Genomic DNA, 17,241 nt, shown 5'->3' with positions numbered 1-17,241 from the left:
CTTGAAAAAATATATATGCCCACATTTTTAAACTTAAATCTCCTATTATTGAAATTTCTTTTTAAAAATAAATTTAATTTAGACTATTTTCCCATGGTTACATGAATCATGTTCTTTCCCTCTCCTCTTCCCTCCTCTCCCAGAGTTAATGAGCAATTCCACTGGGTTTTACATGTATCATTGTTCAAAACCCATTTTCATATTATCAACATCTCCAATCATATCTCCATCGAATCATGTGATCAATCACATGTTTTTCTTCTGTGTTTCCACTCCCACGGTTCTTTCTCTGGATGTGGATAGTGTTCTTTCTCATAAGTCCCTCAGAAATGTATTGACCTATTTCTTAAATCTAGACCATTCCACAAAATAATAAATCCAAGCCTTGATTTGTAGCAATTGCAATTTCTCAGATGCAAATGTTCACATTGAAAATTTAACAATGGGATAGGATGGTTAGAATTGGCTCAAGTGTGTCATTGCTATTCACAAGGGGGAAAGGGCAGCACCCATAAGCAGGGACAGTCACAAGGTAAGGCCTCCATGTTTGCAATAGGCAGTGCCTGCTGGGGGTTGGGGTGGGGTTGGGAGTGGTCATCTAAACTCTGTTCACAGCCTCTCAGGTCTCCAACGTCTATAGAGTTTTAGATAAAGGGTGGCATGATACCAATGGGGTATTGCCCTGTTACCTATAGGACCAATAAAGTGAGATTATTTTCTAAATTGTATAACAAGTGAGGAATGATGGACAAGGACGAAGAGACCCTAATTGCACCAATCCAACAATATTGAAGGAAGTTAATGCCCAATCTCTAGGTTTATTAGCCTTGGCATATTTGCATCCTGGTGGCTTGGGTGCCATACCAGTCGAACCAGTTTTCCCAGGTTGACATTACCTATCTAGGATGATGGCTATACAAGTACTTGGTTAAGGCCACCAAGGCTGATGATCTATGTCTATTCTTGCCCTTTAGCTGTCCTGAGGATTTTTCCAAATTCAGTCTAGGAGTCTGACCACGCTGTAGGGGAAGTAGGCTCAAGTTCTCACAATTATTAGCTCTTTACTCCCTCCCAGGCTACTTCCTGGGAATCTTCATACTGTGCCACCACCATTCTGATCATTTCTTTTCTACAAAAACCTGGACTCCAACCCTGAAACCACTCTAGAACATGCTAGTCAACACCAAATGGACTTTTTCTGGTGTCCTCTTCTTTTGTGGGTGATTCTCTCTTAGTGAGTCTGCTGCTGCTTCTGTTATAGCCACTATCCTGTTGGTTAGGGGCCAGGAAGGGGAAGATACCATTTGCCTTTTGAGTCTCCAAAGGCTTTGTGCCCAAGGAAAGAACACCCAACCAGGAAGCGTGTCTTCATCCCAGGTAGAGACTTTCCTAGGAGGCCATTAGCTCATAGCTTGTGGCCTCGGGTGTGGGGTAAAGTATACCATCTTAACGACTCAGAGTCATCTTTCTATTTCAAAGCCAAAAGGAAGAGAAAGGCTGAAGGGCAGGGATCTCCCTTGTGGTCAGTGTATGGAGTTCTGGCTCTGCTGTCAGGAAGCAATAGAAATCACCCAATCTCCCAGGAAAGAGGATTTGAATGGAGAGGGGAGGAAGGGAGAGAGAATTCCTTCAATGTACTTGGTTGGAACATTGAGCTCCAGGGGGATTACCCTAAGGGGGTGTTGCAATTAGATTTTAATATAGAATTTTTAAAAAACATAATTATTCCAAAGAACAAAAATCCATTTTCTCTCTTTTTCATTCTCTCCTACTTCCCCTAATTGAAGGAGAAAGGAACACACACACACACACACACACACACACACACACACACACACACACACACGCGCGCACACACACATTCAGTGGTTAAGAGGATTGGGCCTGGAGTCAAGAAGACCTGAATTAAAATCTAGCCCCAGACTTATACTAGCTGTGTGACTTTGGGCAAGTCATTTAACCCCTGATTGTCTGACAAATGAACCACTGAATCCACTGGAGAAGGAAATGACAAACCAGAATCTTTGTCAAGAAAACTCCATGGGGACATGAAGCGTCATACTGGTTAATAATTATAAAATACACAGAGACACATATGTACATATGTGTGCATATATAGTCAAGCAATATGTGTATATAATGTATATATTTGTATAATATTTATATGTGTGTGTACATATATGCACACATATAAAGTATATGCAATCAAGCAAAACAAACTCACATTGGCCATGTGACAAAAATATATGTCTCATTCTGCACCCTGAGTCCATAGTCTACTGATAGGCGATGGGTGGTGTCTTTCAACATGGAAGCTCACTTTATTGGTCCTATAGGTAATAGGGCAATCCCCCATTGGTATCATGCCACCCTTTATCTAAAACTCATCATGGTTGGTCATTGTGTTAATCAGAGTCCTTGAGTCTTTCAAAGCTGCTTGTCAAAGCTGGGTGGCTTAGTAGATGGAGAGCCAAGTCCAGAGATGGGAGGACCTGGGTTCAAATGTGGCTTCAGATACTTCATACCTAAGTGACCCTGGGCAAGTCACTTACCCCATCCCCCATTGTCTAGCCCTTACTACTCTTCTGCCTTAAAACCAAAACACTGTATTGATTCTGAGGTGGAAGGTAAAGGTTGTTTTTTTTTTTAAGTTGCTTGTTTTTTATAATGTTGTGATTTAATAGATTATTATTTAAGAGATTATTTATAATTTAATAGATTATTATTTAATAGTGTTCCCTTCACACTGTATCAGTTCATGCAAATTTTCTCATTTCTCTGAAATCATCCCCTTCATAATTTCTTATAGAACAATTATAAATATATGTATATATTTAAACCTTTACCTTCTGTCTTAGAATCAATATTATGTAGACAGAAGACTAGTAAGGGCTAGGCAATGGGGGGGGGGGGGGTTAAGTGACTTGTCTAGGGTCACACAGCTAGGAAGTGTCTGAGGCCAGATCCAAATCTAGGACCTCCCGTCTCTTGGCCTGGCTTTCAAGCCACTAAGGCACCTAGATGCCCCTGAACAATTATATTTCATCATATTTGTGTGTGATATTTTTTAGCCATTCCCAAATTGACAATGCCCCCTCTATTTCTAATTCTTTTCCACCACAAAAAAAGATCTGCTCTAAATATTTTTGTACTTATGAGCCTTTTTCTTCTTTCTTTGATCTCTTTGGGTTGGAGGACCAGGACTGGTATCACTGGATCAAAGAATGTTCACAATTTATTAACCTTTATACAACCAACCAACAGTATGCTATTTTTCATGCCTTTTCCCCTGAAGCCTTTTCATTGCTTGTCAGAGAAAGAACAGCATCTTAGAGAGAAAGGTACTGACTGATGGTAGAGATGGTTGCGATGTATTGTTTCCTAACATCGAATCTGAAAATGACTATTTTAAAGACTATGAAGAAAAAAAAAAGAATGTGAAGGCTGCTGGGAACTGAGAAGCAATTACAGGTTAAAAGCTGACAAAGTTAAGACCAACTAACTAGAGGCTCTGCTATTAATCCCGATGTTTGATCTAGTGGGAGGTAAAGTCTCCTGTTTAAAAGCATTGATGGAAGAAAGGAGAATCATCTGCTGTGGTCAAAGGAATGGCTAAAGCAATGGAGTGATCCAGGACAATTCTGAGGAAGTTATGAGAAAGATACTATCCACATCCAGAGGAAGAACTGTGGGAGCAGAAGCACAGAAGAAAAACAACTGCTTGATCACATGGTTCGATGGAGATATGACTGGGGATGTGGACTCGAAACGATCACCCCAGTGCAAATACTAATAATATGGAAATAGGTCTTGATCAATGACACAAGTAAAACCCAGTGGAATTGAGCGTTGGCTACAGGAGGGGGTTGGGAGGAGGAGAAGGAAAGAACATGACTCATGTAACTATGGAAAATTTTTCTTAATCAATTAAATAAAATTTTTTAAAATGAATAAAGGACTGGCTAAGGGGGAAAGGCTTCTTTGCTTTTCAGCTCCATTTACAGAGACATAAAGGGGAAAGCTTCAATGGTTTGCTTACATTGTCCTTATTGCCTCTATGCCTGAAGAGGAGAAAATCCTGCAGAGCCTAGAAAGAGACTGAGTATAACATTGCAGATCCCAGGATTTAGGGAACTATTTTTCACTGAAAGATGGTCATATTATCCCAGTGTCTAGCCAAGAGAGCTGACCTGAGAAACTCTGTAGACACCACTAGGCTTATGGCTGCTACTTGTTAAAAGACCTTCATGCTATTTCGGCAGCCCAAAAGGAACAGATTATTCCAGTGGCTGAACTGCTCTGCTCAGGAAGAGTGCAGGATCAGAGGAGGAGCAGTCTTGTCCATGAAGTAATGGGAGAAACAGATTGTTTTCTAAATAGAGCATCCCCATCCAGACCAAAGTTCAGTCATGAGTTACACAGAGCACATGAATTTCCCAACTCATGGGCTTCACGGCTCGGTTTCTCTACGATTGGACTCTAGGTTGCTGGTGGAATGACCCAGATTCATGAGTGAATTGTTGTTTTCTTTATGTTATATTTTATATTCTTGCTTCTACTTTTCATTTAGTAAGTGTTATAATTATTGTTATTATTACCTTCCCATTTAATAAGCATTTATGTTTCACAGCTAATGATATCCTTGTTTGATTTGTGTAAGTGGGGAGCACTTCTGTTAGGGGCTCAGGAGCTACAATTTGGAGAGTAGATGTGTGCATTCTCCTTACACCAGGATTACTGCTAGAATCCTGAGAGGGAGTTGTAACCATGAAAAATAGCTACCTTTGGACAACTTCTCATCTGGGAAAATCCCTCAGACCTGTTATAAAGGCAGTTTGGGGGCAAAAATTAGATAACCCCAAAGAGAAAGTAGGGTTGGGAGTCCTGCCAGGCGTCGTGCCCTCTTTAGAGTCACAGATACAAGGATCTATTTCACAAATATCCCACAGACCTCATGTATATATATGGAAAGAGAGAATTATATATAGATAATTTAATATATATTATATAGATATAGATAAATTATTTAATATATGTATTATATAGATAGATACACACATAAATGGTTTCAGACATCAGCCATGCAGTCAGAAACTAAACTAAAATAATGTCTTGATTTCCTAATCCTGTGGTCAAAGTCAAACAGTGTAAATAATTTGCAGCAGCTAGAGTTGGCGTGGCTCCATCAGGCAGCAAGGCTGTCAAGCAGCGGAGCTGGAGAGTTAAGCAGTTATTAATTTTTGCCCAGTAATTTTTATCTATAGATCAATAAAGTGTATTTGTTACTTTAAAAAAGTATACACATATATGTATGTATGTTTTACATATAATTTATACATGTATAGATACACCTGATTGCATATATGTATATATATGTATATGTGCACATTTTGACTAGTGAAGAGTCAGAGAACACCTCCCTGTCCTTTTCTGAGTTCATGTCATGAGGCTCAGAGAAACTACTGAAAAAACTGGGCCACTGTCATATGATCTTTGAAAGAACGAGACCCGTGTAACAGCATCAAGTTAGCTGAAATGGAAGGATTCCAGAAATTGGAGTGAGCAGAGTATTCTAGTTGAATCCATGAGTAGGAGCTGTCTGAGGACGAAGGAGAGGTCTCAGCTTTAGCTTTGGCCAGGTCTTCTTCATCCCTGCCTGCCTACTCTTCCCACCACCATCTCCTATTCGGCCAAAAAGATCTTACAAGCTTTGAAGGATCTGATGGATTTTGGATTCTCCATTTTCTCATCAGCATCCTAGTAATTGCTGGTGATTGCATCAACAACCCAGGGTAAGGGGAAATGTCTTGAGCATCCTATGAATGGGGATAAAGGATTTCTGGCAACTAGGACCTGTAAGTTCAACTTTTGCCACATGCGTTCCCTAAAACATTTTTTAACAACGTTTATCTGTAAACCAACCTTTGTAAGGAAAGAGTCTCTTTAGACGTGAATTTCTTCTCTTCTATCACTGATATACTGAATATAAAAAATATAAAACTTGAATCTACTTTCCTCTAGACACTGTAGTACCAATGGAAGAGTCTTACAAACTTTGGGGAGGATGCTTTATACCTACTGTTATTATATACTGTCTTAGCAAATGCCCCTTCTAAAAGGTATAAAAGATTGGCCCACTAAAGTGATTCTAAACTGATAAATTGTTGGAACAAATTTATGTTGCCTATCAATATGGAATTAAAAGGGGGCAACTGGGTAGCTCAGTGGATTGAGAGCCAGGTTTAGAGATGGGAGGTCCTAGGTTCAAATGTGGCCTCAGACACTTCCTAGTTGTGTGACCCTGGGCAAGTCACTTAACCCCCATTGCCTAGCCCTTACCACTCTTCTGCCTTAGAACCAATATATATAGTATTGACTCCAAGATGGAAGGTAAGGGTTTTATTAAGAAAGAAAGAAGGAAAGAAAGAAAGAAAGAAAGAAAGAAAGAAAGAAAGAAAGAAAGAAAGAGAGAGAGAGAGAGAGAAAGAGAGAAAGAGAGAAAGAAAAAAAAGAAAGAGAGAGAGAGAGAGAAAGAGAGAAAGAGAGAAAGAAAGAAAAAAGAAAGAGAGAGAGAAAGAAAGAAAAAAGAAAGAGAGAGAGAGAGAGAAAGAGAGAAAGAAAGAAAAAAGAAAGAGAGAAAGAGAGAAAGAAAGAAAGAAAGAAGGAAAAGAAAGAAAGAAAGAAAGAAAGAGAAATACTTTTCAACCTATCTTACTTAACACACTATTCTATAAAGCATAGTCTCTATGCCTAACTATGTATTTTCATGAGAATAAACTGGTGATTAAGACTGTTTCCTCCTATTGATGTAGAAGACCCTTGTTTTCAAATAACTTTTTGTTGGTCTTCTGGAAGATTAGCCTGCTGATTTTCCTTTCATACGTATTAAGCTAAAAAACTTGAAATTATTCACTCCTAACAAATCAAGAATTATTTCTCTAACTTGTATACAATTCCTAAGAAAAGCAGACAGAGACTAACTTCTTCAGCCCTTCTTAGCATCCTCATGTATGCCATCTGTTCTTAACCTTTATCTCCTGTACCAAAATCCCTTATCCTCTTTATTACACTATAATTATTTATCCTAATGTCCCCAAATGAACTCGTATGATCCCCTCATTCTCCAGAGGTCAGAGGTAAGATGTGTTTGGTAAATCCTGCCTAGAAAAACTGTTACCTTGACATTTCCATCTTTATGGCCTCATTTGCAAGAACAAATGTCAGTAAAGAAATATTTTTGAAAGACCTTAGGTGATGCAAAGTGTCATCCAAAATGGAATGTAAGCTCCTAGAAATCTGCCTAAGGGCTATATTTAGTTTTCTGTGTTGTGCACCTCAGCCAGTACTGCATACAGCTAAATGCTTCATAAATACTTTTGATGATGAAGAAGAGGGTGAAGATATATAATTAGTCCTCTGAGAATAGGAATCTACTCTTCTTGCCTCCAGGAGTGATGACTTTATTGATTTTAAAAAGAATAAAGAAAGAAATAGAATTGTTCTTGGCTCAAATTATCTAGTAGAGTCACCAACTTGTCATTATATTTCATGAATTTTTATGAGCCAGAAGAGGAAGTAGGAAATATTGATGTCATCATATGACATTGTTCCACCTATGCAAATGACATCATCACTTCTTGATTCTTTCCCCCAGAGCATAATCAGGTTAAGGGATTTTCCCTGACCTTATGTGTGACCCAGGATACCCACTTGGTCTAAAATTTCCCTTTGGGTTGGCAAATCTCAAAAGCTTGGCAAACAGCAAAATTCTACTGGACTCTGTTGCTAAAAACAAAGTGATAATGATGAGGATGATGAGCTGGATGTCCTATAACCTATGAAGGTGATATTGTCATTCTGCCATTAATAAGGCACATTGATTCATTCCTCCCTAAATTTCCTTAGAATGCATGCCATTTATCACAAGGTTAGGGAAAAAATCAGCATTCCTAAAGGATATATGATCCTGGGAAAGCAAGTGAGGCAATGTCCTGAAAGCCAGGACTATATAAAATATTACATAGATACAGCAGGTGCCTATGAAATGTAGAAAGGTCTAGAGAAGGGACAGCTGGGTAGCTCAGTGGAAAGAGAGTCAGGCCTGGAGGTGGGAGGTCCTGGGTTCAAATGTGACCACAGATACATCCTAGCTATGTGACCCTAGGCAAGTCACTTAACCCCAATTGCCTAGCTCTCACTGTTCTTCTGTTTTGGAATGGCTGCTTACTTACTATGATTCTGAGACAGAAGGTAAGGGTTTTAAAAAAAAAAGATGAGATACAGGTAAGGACTTGAAGGTAATTAAATTGAGAAAGGCCTCTTGTATGTTGGGTAGACCTTTGTGGGAGAATATAAACAAGAATGGCACAAGTGAGATAGAATTTGCAATGATGGAATGAATATTGTAGTAGTAAAAATGAATAAATGCTCCTAGTATTTAAAAATATGTAGGATTTTTACTAATAAATCAAAAGCGAGGGAAATTTTCCATCTGTACAATATCCATATAAGTGGAACCATAGTTTTGTCTAAGTGTTAAAGAAAGTATGGAATCCAGGGCTATTGTGGGAAAAAATGGAGATTAACTCAACTGATTCATGTGGAAAATATGTTCCACTCTGTTATTAGTGGTTTGTTTCAGGCTGCCTGTAGGTATCATGATAGGCTATTATTAAATGAGTTATTTAGGACCTTCCTGATCCTTGTCATCACTCTGGACCCCAAGGCATGATATTTAAAAAATTTTTATCACTTGGGAAGACTCAAGTCCAAGCCCTGAATTAGTGTGCTTTTCCACTGTATCTTATAAAGGTAAAAAAAAAGTATTGGCATGAGTTTCTATAGAATGTAAAAATGGAAAATGGAAAAATGGAAAATATTATTTTGTGACTCTCTTATGTGGCATCCTACTTACAGGGTGGTAAGGGGAAGACTAAAGTGACCCCTGATATGGTCATTAAACCTATCAGGACATCATTGACTTCGGGACTTTTACATGCTCATAGCTATATCTTTCCATCCTCCCCTTCTCCCTCTCTGTGGCGGCTATTGAGAGCTCAGCAAAACACACAGTTTAGAAAGTCTTTGTGTTTCCCCATTCATCTATTTCAATGCTGTGTGCACAGTGAATGCTCAACAAATGTTGACTGGATGCCTGCCTGACTTCATCACTTCATCATCTGAATGGTATTTATTGAGCATTTGGGTATGGATCACCCTGTTGTAAGCTTCCGTTCAGCCCTCTTTCTTATGAGAGTTAATCCTTTTACTTACAAAAAATATACATGCCATTTAAGATAGTGATGGGGAGCATTTTGGCTTCTTACCAAAGGAAAAAAAAATCAACCTAGGATGACATGCAAGTCTTAAAAAACCCTCATAAATCTACCACAATTTGAGATTTATTTGTTATTGTTGTTGTTTTTAGAAAGATAAAGATAAAAGGCTCAATGTCCTTTCAAGAGCCATAATTTCATTTGTATGAGTATGCCCTCCACCAGATCTAGCAAGATCACAGCAGACTGAAATCCTGTCACATCTGAATTGCTTTAGTTGAAAAAATTCATCACCTTCCACCAAAGAACCTTTTTTAACTCAGGCTGGACCCTAAGTGATCATCTGTCATCGGCCAAATTTGAAACTGCTCCAACTTGGTAGGATCTGCTTAGAAGTTTGTGACTTCTCTGATATAGCCTTCAAGAATCAATATAATGCCTCACCCTTGGCATGAGAATAAGACTTTATTGGCATCATTAACATATTATTTTTGAAGGTGAAAGAAATAAAAATGGTTCATCTTACTTGGTTTTTTGTATTAAAAAAAGAACAGAAAACTTTTCCCCATAAATATAAAAAAAATGTGTATAGTATTTCAATATGTTATATATTTGGTTTAGGGGAGGACCCCAGTAGAAGGGGAAAGAGGACCAGGACAATGGAGGGGTGGAATGAGAGGATACCCAAAGAGATCTGAGGCCTCTTGTATGTTGGGCAGATCCTCTGTGAAAGATCTGTGGAGAACGAGAACAAGAATGGCACAAGTGAGATAGGATTTACAATAATGGAATCATATATGTGTGTGTGTGTGTGTGTGTGTGTGTGTAATCCATATAAATAGCCTCATTTCACAGATGAAGAATTTGAGGTTGAGAGAATCTCAAAATGCAGGAAGTAGCTGATGTATAATTGGAACCCAAGACCCCGGCATCCAGAACCAGTGTTCATCCCATTGTACCACAGAGAAAGGCTTATTGGAGTGCAGATTACCACCTATCTGTACGTTCTGATCCTATGCAATCTTGTTTTTGTATGCTTTTCCATAAATCCCATGTAGAAGTTTTTTTTTATCAATACCCATTATTTTATTTACTTTTATTTTATTTTTATAACTCTTATTTTCTGTCAGAATCAACTGTATATTGCTTCCAAGGCAGAAGCACAGAAAGGGCAAGGCAATTAGGGTTAAGTGACTTGCCCAGGGTCACAAACCTATTTGAAAGCAAGCTTGGTGCTTTATCCACTGAACTACCTCACTGCCCCAATATCCATCATTTTAGCAGCTTTTCTGTGGGACTTTTGGCATTTCAAGGATAGTAGTACAACATTTAGGATGTCTGTTAACCTTTTTTCTAGGTAAGACTTAATAATTTCTTTTTGAGGACACACACACATATCTGTATGTGTATGTTTATATTTAACTTTTTTATGATACCTCAACATGACAAGTCATTGTTGGTACTAAGCTACAGAGTATTAGTTCTACTATCAGACAACCTGAATTTAAATCCTAGCTCTGCCACTTCCTACATTATTTAATCTTGAGTAAATCATGTTCCCTCTCAATGGCCTCAGTTTCCTTCTCTGTAAAATGATAGAACTAGATTAAATGACTTCTAAAGTCCCATCTAGTTCTGCATCTACCATCAAAGGGTCTTTGATTTTCCTGTTCTTCTTTGTGTCACCTGGAATTTTGATTTTTCCAAGGTTATGGTATTTTGTGATTCACAGTCATGATTGTAAGTATAGGAGAAGGGACTATGTCTTTTTACTTTCATAGTCCTACTGAGGCTTGAACATAGCACATGGCCAATAAATGTTTGCTAAATGAACAAACAGATGAATGAATGAATGAATGAATGAATGAATGAATGAATGAATGAATGAATGAATGAAGAGTTCTTCACTCTAGGTCTCTAGCACTTTGCCATCTTCATCTGAGGTCTAGTGAACGCTCTCTTCTTTACATTTCCTAAAATTTTGTCCCTACCTTTTCACTCCTCTGATACTAGAGTCTGAGTTATATAATGAGAATCCAAGATAGTGATAGTATTTCTTCCAAATTTCCTCCATTGGATTCTTCTATTCTCTTGCAGGTCATGGGATCATCATGACTGGGAAAATTGCTTGCTGAACAAGCAAAGAAGAGTCATAAGCATCTGTTTTCCTCTCCTCTTGGCATCATTTCTGATTGGGAGGCCTGAAAAAAATAGAGAAATGTGGATGGCAAGACAGCTGGGGAAGAGCACAATTTTTGTATTTAATTATGAAGAAGGCCCTTCAAAATATGATTCATATTTTCTTACAATTTGCTACACAAATCATGCATTAGGTAGGAGAAAGGCATCAGGAGCATGCATTTTAGCAAATAAGAAAAATTACTTGTTGAGTCAGAAAAGGCAGTACAAAAAATATGTAGTAAACTGCATATAATGAAAGGCAAATGGAAGACAACTGTTACCATCATCCACACTGCATTAGACAAAAAATATGGGGCACAGGGCATACAAAAAATACACTGTCTGCTTACTGCATTAAGGCAATTACCTCAACTTCTCCTTGCACCAAGGAGCCAGGTACCCAGAGCACAGCTGCTACAGCCTCTTTGGAATCTAAGGATATCCCTTAAGGATTGGAGGTTGTCTTTTTAATGCTATATAGCTCATGAGCCCCCACTAGGGTGTTGCCCACAAAGATTGTCAGTTGAGAATCATTTAGTCATCTAGACTTAAGTAATTCTTACAAAGGGATATTTAAGGTTATAGTACAAGAATATTTGGTTCAGGGGCAACTAGATGGCTCAGTGGATAATGGCTCAATGAATAGAGAGCCAGATCTAGAGATGAGAGATCTTGGGTTAAAATCTGGCCTCAGACACTTCCTAGCTATGTGACCCTGGGCAAGTCACTTAACCCCCATTGCCTAACCCTTACTGCTCTTCTATCTTAGAACCAAAACTACGTAGAAGTTTAGGGTTAAAAAAAAAAAGAATGGAGGAGACATAAGTATGTTTGTAGGTAGTAAGGAAGGAATTAGTTGTAAGATGGAAGGTTAGGATTTATAAAAAGGAATAGTTGGTATAGAACATTCCCCAAAGTCTGCAATATACTCTCCCACCAGTACACAGAGTTTACAGGGAAATAGGCTCAAGCTTAGAGAGCAGCTGTGACAAAATTCATAGCTTCTGGAAGTCCTTTTGCTGATGTCCTCAAGGTGTTATTCTTAAGTATAGTTTTCTGCTGTAAACTGTGTTCAATCTATCCTTAGTTCCCAAAGCCATCAACTTTTCTAAGGATGCTACTAAGATGCTGATAGAAAAATGGGAACTCCTCTGGAACTCCAAAGTTCACAAGGTCTTCTCTCATCAATGCTGGTGATGGTGGGAAGGAGACCAAATCCAAGACTGGAGAGTTTCTTTTTTCCCCAAGCAACTCCTTTGCAGTGAGGGTTAGCTAGAATACTCTTTCCTTGTTTACCATGAGTTTTGTAGTGGTCTATTATTTTGTAGAAGATTCTTGTAGGGCATGATCAAGTTTCTTCAGTCGATTCAAATCTTAATTTATCTCAGTTCTTCTATTGATTTATTATATTATAATTTATCACATGAATTATAATTTATTCAAAGCTGTTATATATTGTTGGGATGCCTTTGATTGATCTGATTCAATTAAAGATTGGTAAAGGTACCAGGATGTAGCATTTCATTGCTTACTTTCGATGGGATGAGAGTAATTTAATTGATTTACTCATTCAACTTCACCTTCTGAAGAAGAAACCACTCTAGTATCTTTGCCAAGAAAACCCCAAATGAGGTCATGAAGAATCAGATATGACTGAAACAACTGGACAAACATTTCACTTTTACATTAGAGTTTGTGGGAAATGGGAATAAGAAGGGAAAGTAAGCAGCCCCTTTACCCAAAGATCTTAAAGCAATAAATAGGTTGTCTGAGTACTCTCTGCTTCATGGGTTGTCAGGCAATAGAAGACTCATAATGTCCCTAAATCGCTTGGTTGATCATTTATCAAGAGTGAGACAGAATGAATCAATGGACTAAATGCTACACCACCACCAGAATATTGAATATTGAATAGCCAGAGAAAGAACTCTAGCCAGTTCTATGGATCTTCTGTGTAAGATTTACAGAAAACACAAGCAAGGATTGCCCGGGATGAGATGTGAATGGGGTTTGGATCTGCTCAGATCTTTCTCAAAGGACCTGGAGAATATGCAAACATTAAGTCAAGAACTGCCAAGGTCAGGGAATGACTGGTTTGTTTGTGCCTTCAAAATTTACATCAGAATGGGATGCTGTGGCATCAAAATAATACAATAAGACATTCTGTCCCTTTATTCAGGGACATTCAACAGCTCAAAGTGTTTGTACCATGTCCCCAGGAGTGTATTTCCTGGGCCTTTGAGATCCTACATAAAGCAGCTATGGATGGAGACAGCACGATCTGATCTTTCCATCAGTCCTTCTAAATTCCCTTTTCAGGTGCTTCTCGCTTTTCAGACACTAGTTTGGGTTTTTCAGAATTTTCATTGATGGAAAGCAAGTTGGGCAGGGAAGGAGATGTGCAGGGATCTTTGCTTCCTGAGGACTTTTGGAGGTTGTTAATTGGTCATGGCCTTACTTGCCCAATGGTCCCTTGGTCCGTAGCTTAGATAGGACAGGGTCTTGGAAAAAACTTGTCTGATACAGGCTGAGGCCACCCTAGAGACCTATCAGGAATACTGCCAAGCTTAGATAGGACAGGGTCTTGGAAAAAACTTGTCTGATACAGGCTGAGGCCACCCTAGAGACCTATCAGGAATACTGCCAAGCAACTGAAAGCTTTACAGATAGATATATATTTATGGGTTTATAAGAATCTGAAAAGGGAGTTGCTGGAGTGGGGCACTCACCTCTAGTTCTAGGTGAGCTTTCTCAAGCCTTTCATGACCTGGAAGGTGACTTTTGGGCCTTAATTATCCATCTTGATTCTCAGATCCAACAAAGTAATTGGATCCTCTCAATTACACAAAGACGTTACCCCATTTTATTACTATTATTATTGTTAAATTGAGTAATTATTATTATAATTATAAAATTAAAATTATTATTGATGTTAAATTAATTGAAAATCAAACAATCAAATATTTTATTACTAAACATTAAAAACTATTATTATTTATTAATTATGTTATTACTATATATACTAGTAGTAGAAATATATATCTTTTTAAGAACCTCAGATCATTCTCTAGGTTTAAAAAATATTCAAATCGAAATGGATTTTAGAGGTCATCCTCTCTTTTACTTTGCTTCCAGGTTGAACTGTCTCATATATCTAATTAAATTAATTTCTTATTACTATACTCTTTACTATAAATATACTCTATACTATAAATCTATACTATTTTCTTATTACTATACTCTTATAGAATATGGAGAAGAATTCATCTTCTTTTTATAACAAGTTACATTATGAGCCTTCTCAGCTCTCTTCCTCAGGGTAAATAATACCTGCCCCTAGAACCATTTTTCTTGGGTTTTATTTTCTATATCTTATCTTTTCTTTCTTAAAATGTTCAACATTCTTAAAGCTTGCGCTCTGGAAGTGCAAATTAGATTTTATAGTCTAACAACATCATTACTAACCAATTAGAATTTTGGATTTAGAGCTGGGGGACTTGGATTCAAATACTAGCTTTGTTACTTATTACCTGGATACCTCTGGGCAAAATCACAACCTCTTTGGGTTTCATTTTCTTCATCTGGATAAAAGAGGGCTTAGACTTGATATCTCCCTCTCATGCTATGATCCTATGATGATGATAATGGGAAACGGAGTCCCTAGTGATTGTTGTACTTCTTAATAATGGCATAGCTACAGCATTACTGATTAATATAACAAACATCACATAATTATATAACATTAATAAGATGGAATATGATATAATACAAGATGATGATATAATAATAAAATATAGAATTATATAGTATCATATAGGCTATAACATATCATGATGTAATTAATGTAATATCATATAATAAAGTTTTATTCTCTAGATGAGGAAAACTGATATGTACACAAGCTGTGACTTGTTTTGAAGTTCCCGAGTGAGTCAATGACCCAGCTGGTTGGGTCTAGAATCCACGCTTCCTCCCTCTGAGCTTCTATCATGTCCCCTTCTCCATATTGCAGTTTTTAGTGGTGATCACTCATGTTTAGGGGGAAAAAAAGACCTCCTCAACGTGGGCACTTTTACTGATGTGTCTTCAGGGAAGATTCCCAGCTGTTGGGTTAGTGACTCCGACTTGAGCCTGGGGGAGTCAGGGTTAAAAGAGTGGGTTCTCTGCTCCCCAGTTCTCTTGTCCCAGAGCTGTTTACTGCAAAAAAGGTCCTAGAAATGCTATTCATCCAGAGACAGGAGGAGGGAAGGAGGGGTCCGAAGATCAAAAGAGAAACTTGTAGGAAGTTAGCAGGGCATGACAGAATGTACTGTATGTACGTTAAGAATCAGTCCTTTCAGCTCCTTTCAGGAATGGCAGTGACCAGAGTCAAAGGCAGCATTGTCTTTGCCTGGCCTCCGCCATCTTTCCTCCAGTGTCCTGGGTGAGGTGGAGGACGCGTTTTGCATAGAGCCATCATAGAGGTTGAGACCTTGATGTTAACCCTAGTTTGTGGTTGCAGAATACTGGATTTGGCCTTGGAGGCTCTGGGTTCAACTTCTGCCTTTTACTACATGCTCTGTCTATAACCTGGGGCAAACCACAACTTATCTGGGTCTCAGTTCCCCATAAAATGTGGGTCTGGGACTGGATGATCTCTTCCATCCCTTCCAGCCCTAAAACTTTAATCTTTCATGGGATGGGGGACAGGGTTGGTGTTGAATGAATGTCAGTTGTTAGCAAATACATGCTGAGCTGTCCTGTCTGTGGGAATGTGCAAGGGCCCAGAGGAGGAACAGAACAGCACTGCTTGGGGGACACCCAAGGGACATCCCACGCCATTTTAGGAATTGTGGCAGGGTGAGTGTAACTGATTGAGGCTATAACCTCTTTCTATCTGTTCTCATTATTAGATTTTTTTTTTCATTTTCTCTTCTCTTCTCACCCCTCCCATCTATATCTATTTATCTTCCAAAAGATTTTTTAGTTTTTGCACATTTGCCTTCGGAGTGTCCCCTAGAGTACTTTAGTGAACCCCCTCCTCCTCCCTGACCATCTTTAAGCGATATTTTCTGGCCTCAGGGACCCTATTTGCACAATGGAGGTCACCTACTTAAGGAAAATGTTATCTAACTCTGGATTTGTTCCCAAACTTAAAAAAAAAAAAGGAAAAAGGAAAAAGGCTTCTATATCATTCTTTTGCTTTGGTTGCTGACATTTTTAAGCATTCTCCCTGAGCATGTGACATATGTACAGCTCTGATGCTTATCACCCCAGCAGAATAGAAAGCAGCATCCAGAGGGCACATCACAAGGAGAATTGATTGGGTATCCAACTAAAAGCCAGTATTTATGTCTAGAGATCTATTGCAGGACTACTAATAATGTTAGCATTTATATAACATTATAAGGCTTGCCAACTGCTTTTTGTGCATGATCTTATTTGATCTTAGAACCAAAGAATTCAAAACTGGAAGGGGTCTTAGAGAGTTCTTCATTTTACAGATGAGGAAAATGAGGTCCAAAGAGGTGAAATTAAACCCAAGGATGCACAAGTAATAAATAGAAGTGGAACTCAAGTCATTGACTCCAAATCCAGTGCCTTAGTCCAATATCTCTTATTCCACAAGTCACTGGAGTGTGTCACTCAATGCCCACTGGGCACTGCCTACTCCTTCCCATGCCCTCTGGACTTTGGTTGGTTTCCAGAATTGACCTGTTTATTCAGCTGACAGTGTAGCTTACCCATCCCATTCCTGAACTCCTCCCATAGTGCCTATGTGTTGGCAGGGTTAATTACCTGCTTC

Source organism: Monodelphis domestica, chromosome 2 (assembly GCF_027887165.1).
Source record: "Monodelphis domestica isolate mMonDom1 chromosome 2, mMonDom1.pri, whole genome shotgun sequence".
Taxonomy (NCBI): Eukaryota; Metazoa; Chordata; class Mammalia; order Didelphimorphia; family Didelphidae; genus Monodelphis; species Monodelphis domestica.
This window is presented reverse-complemented; position numbering follows the sequence as displayed.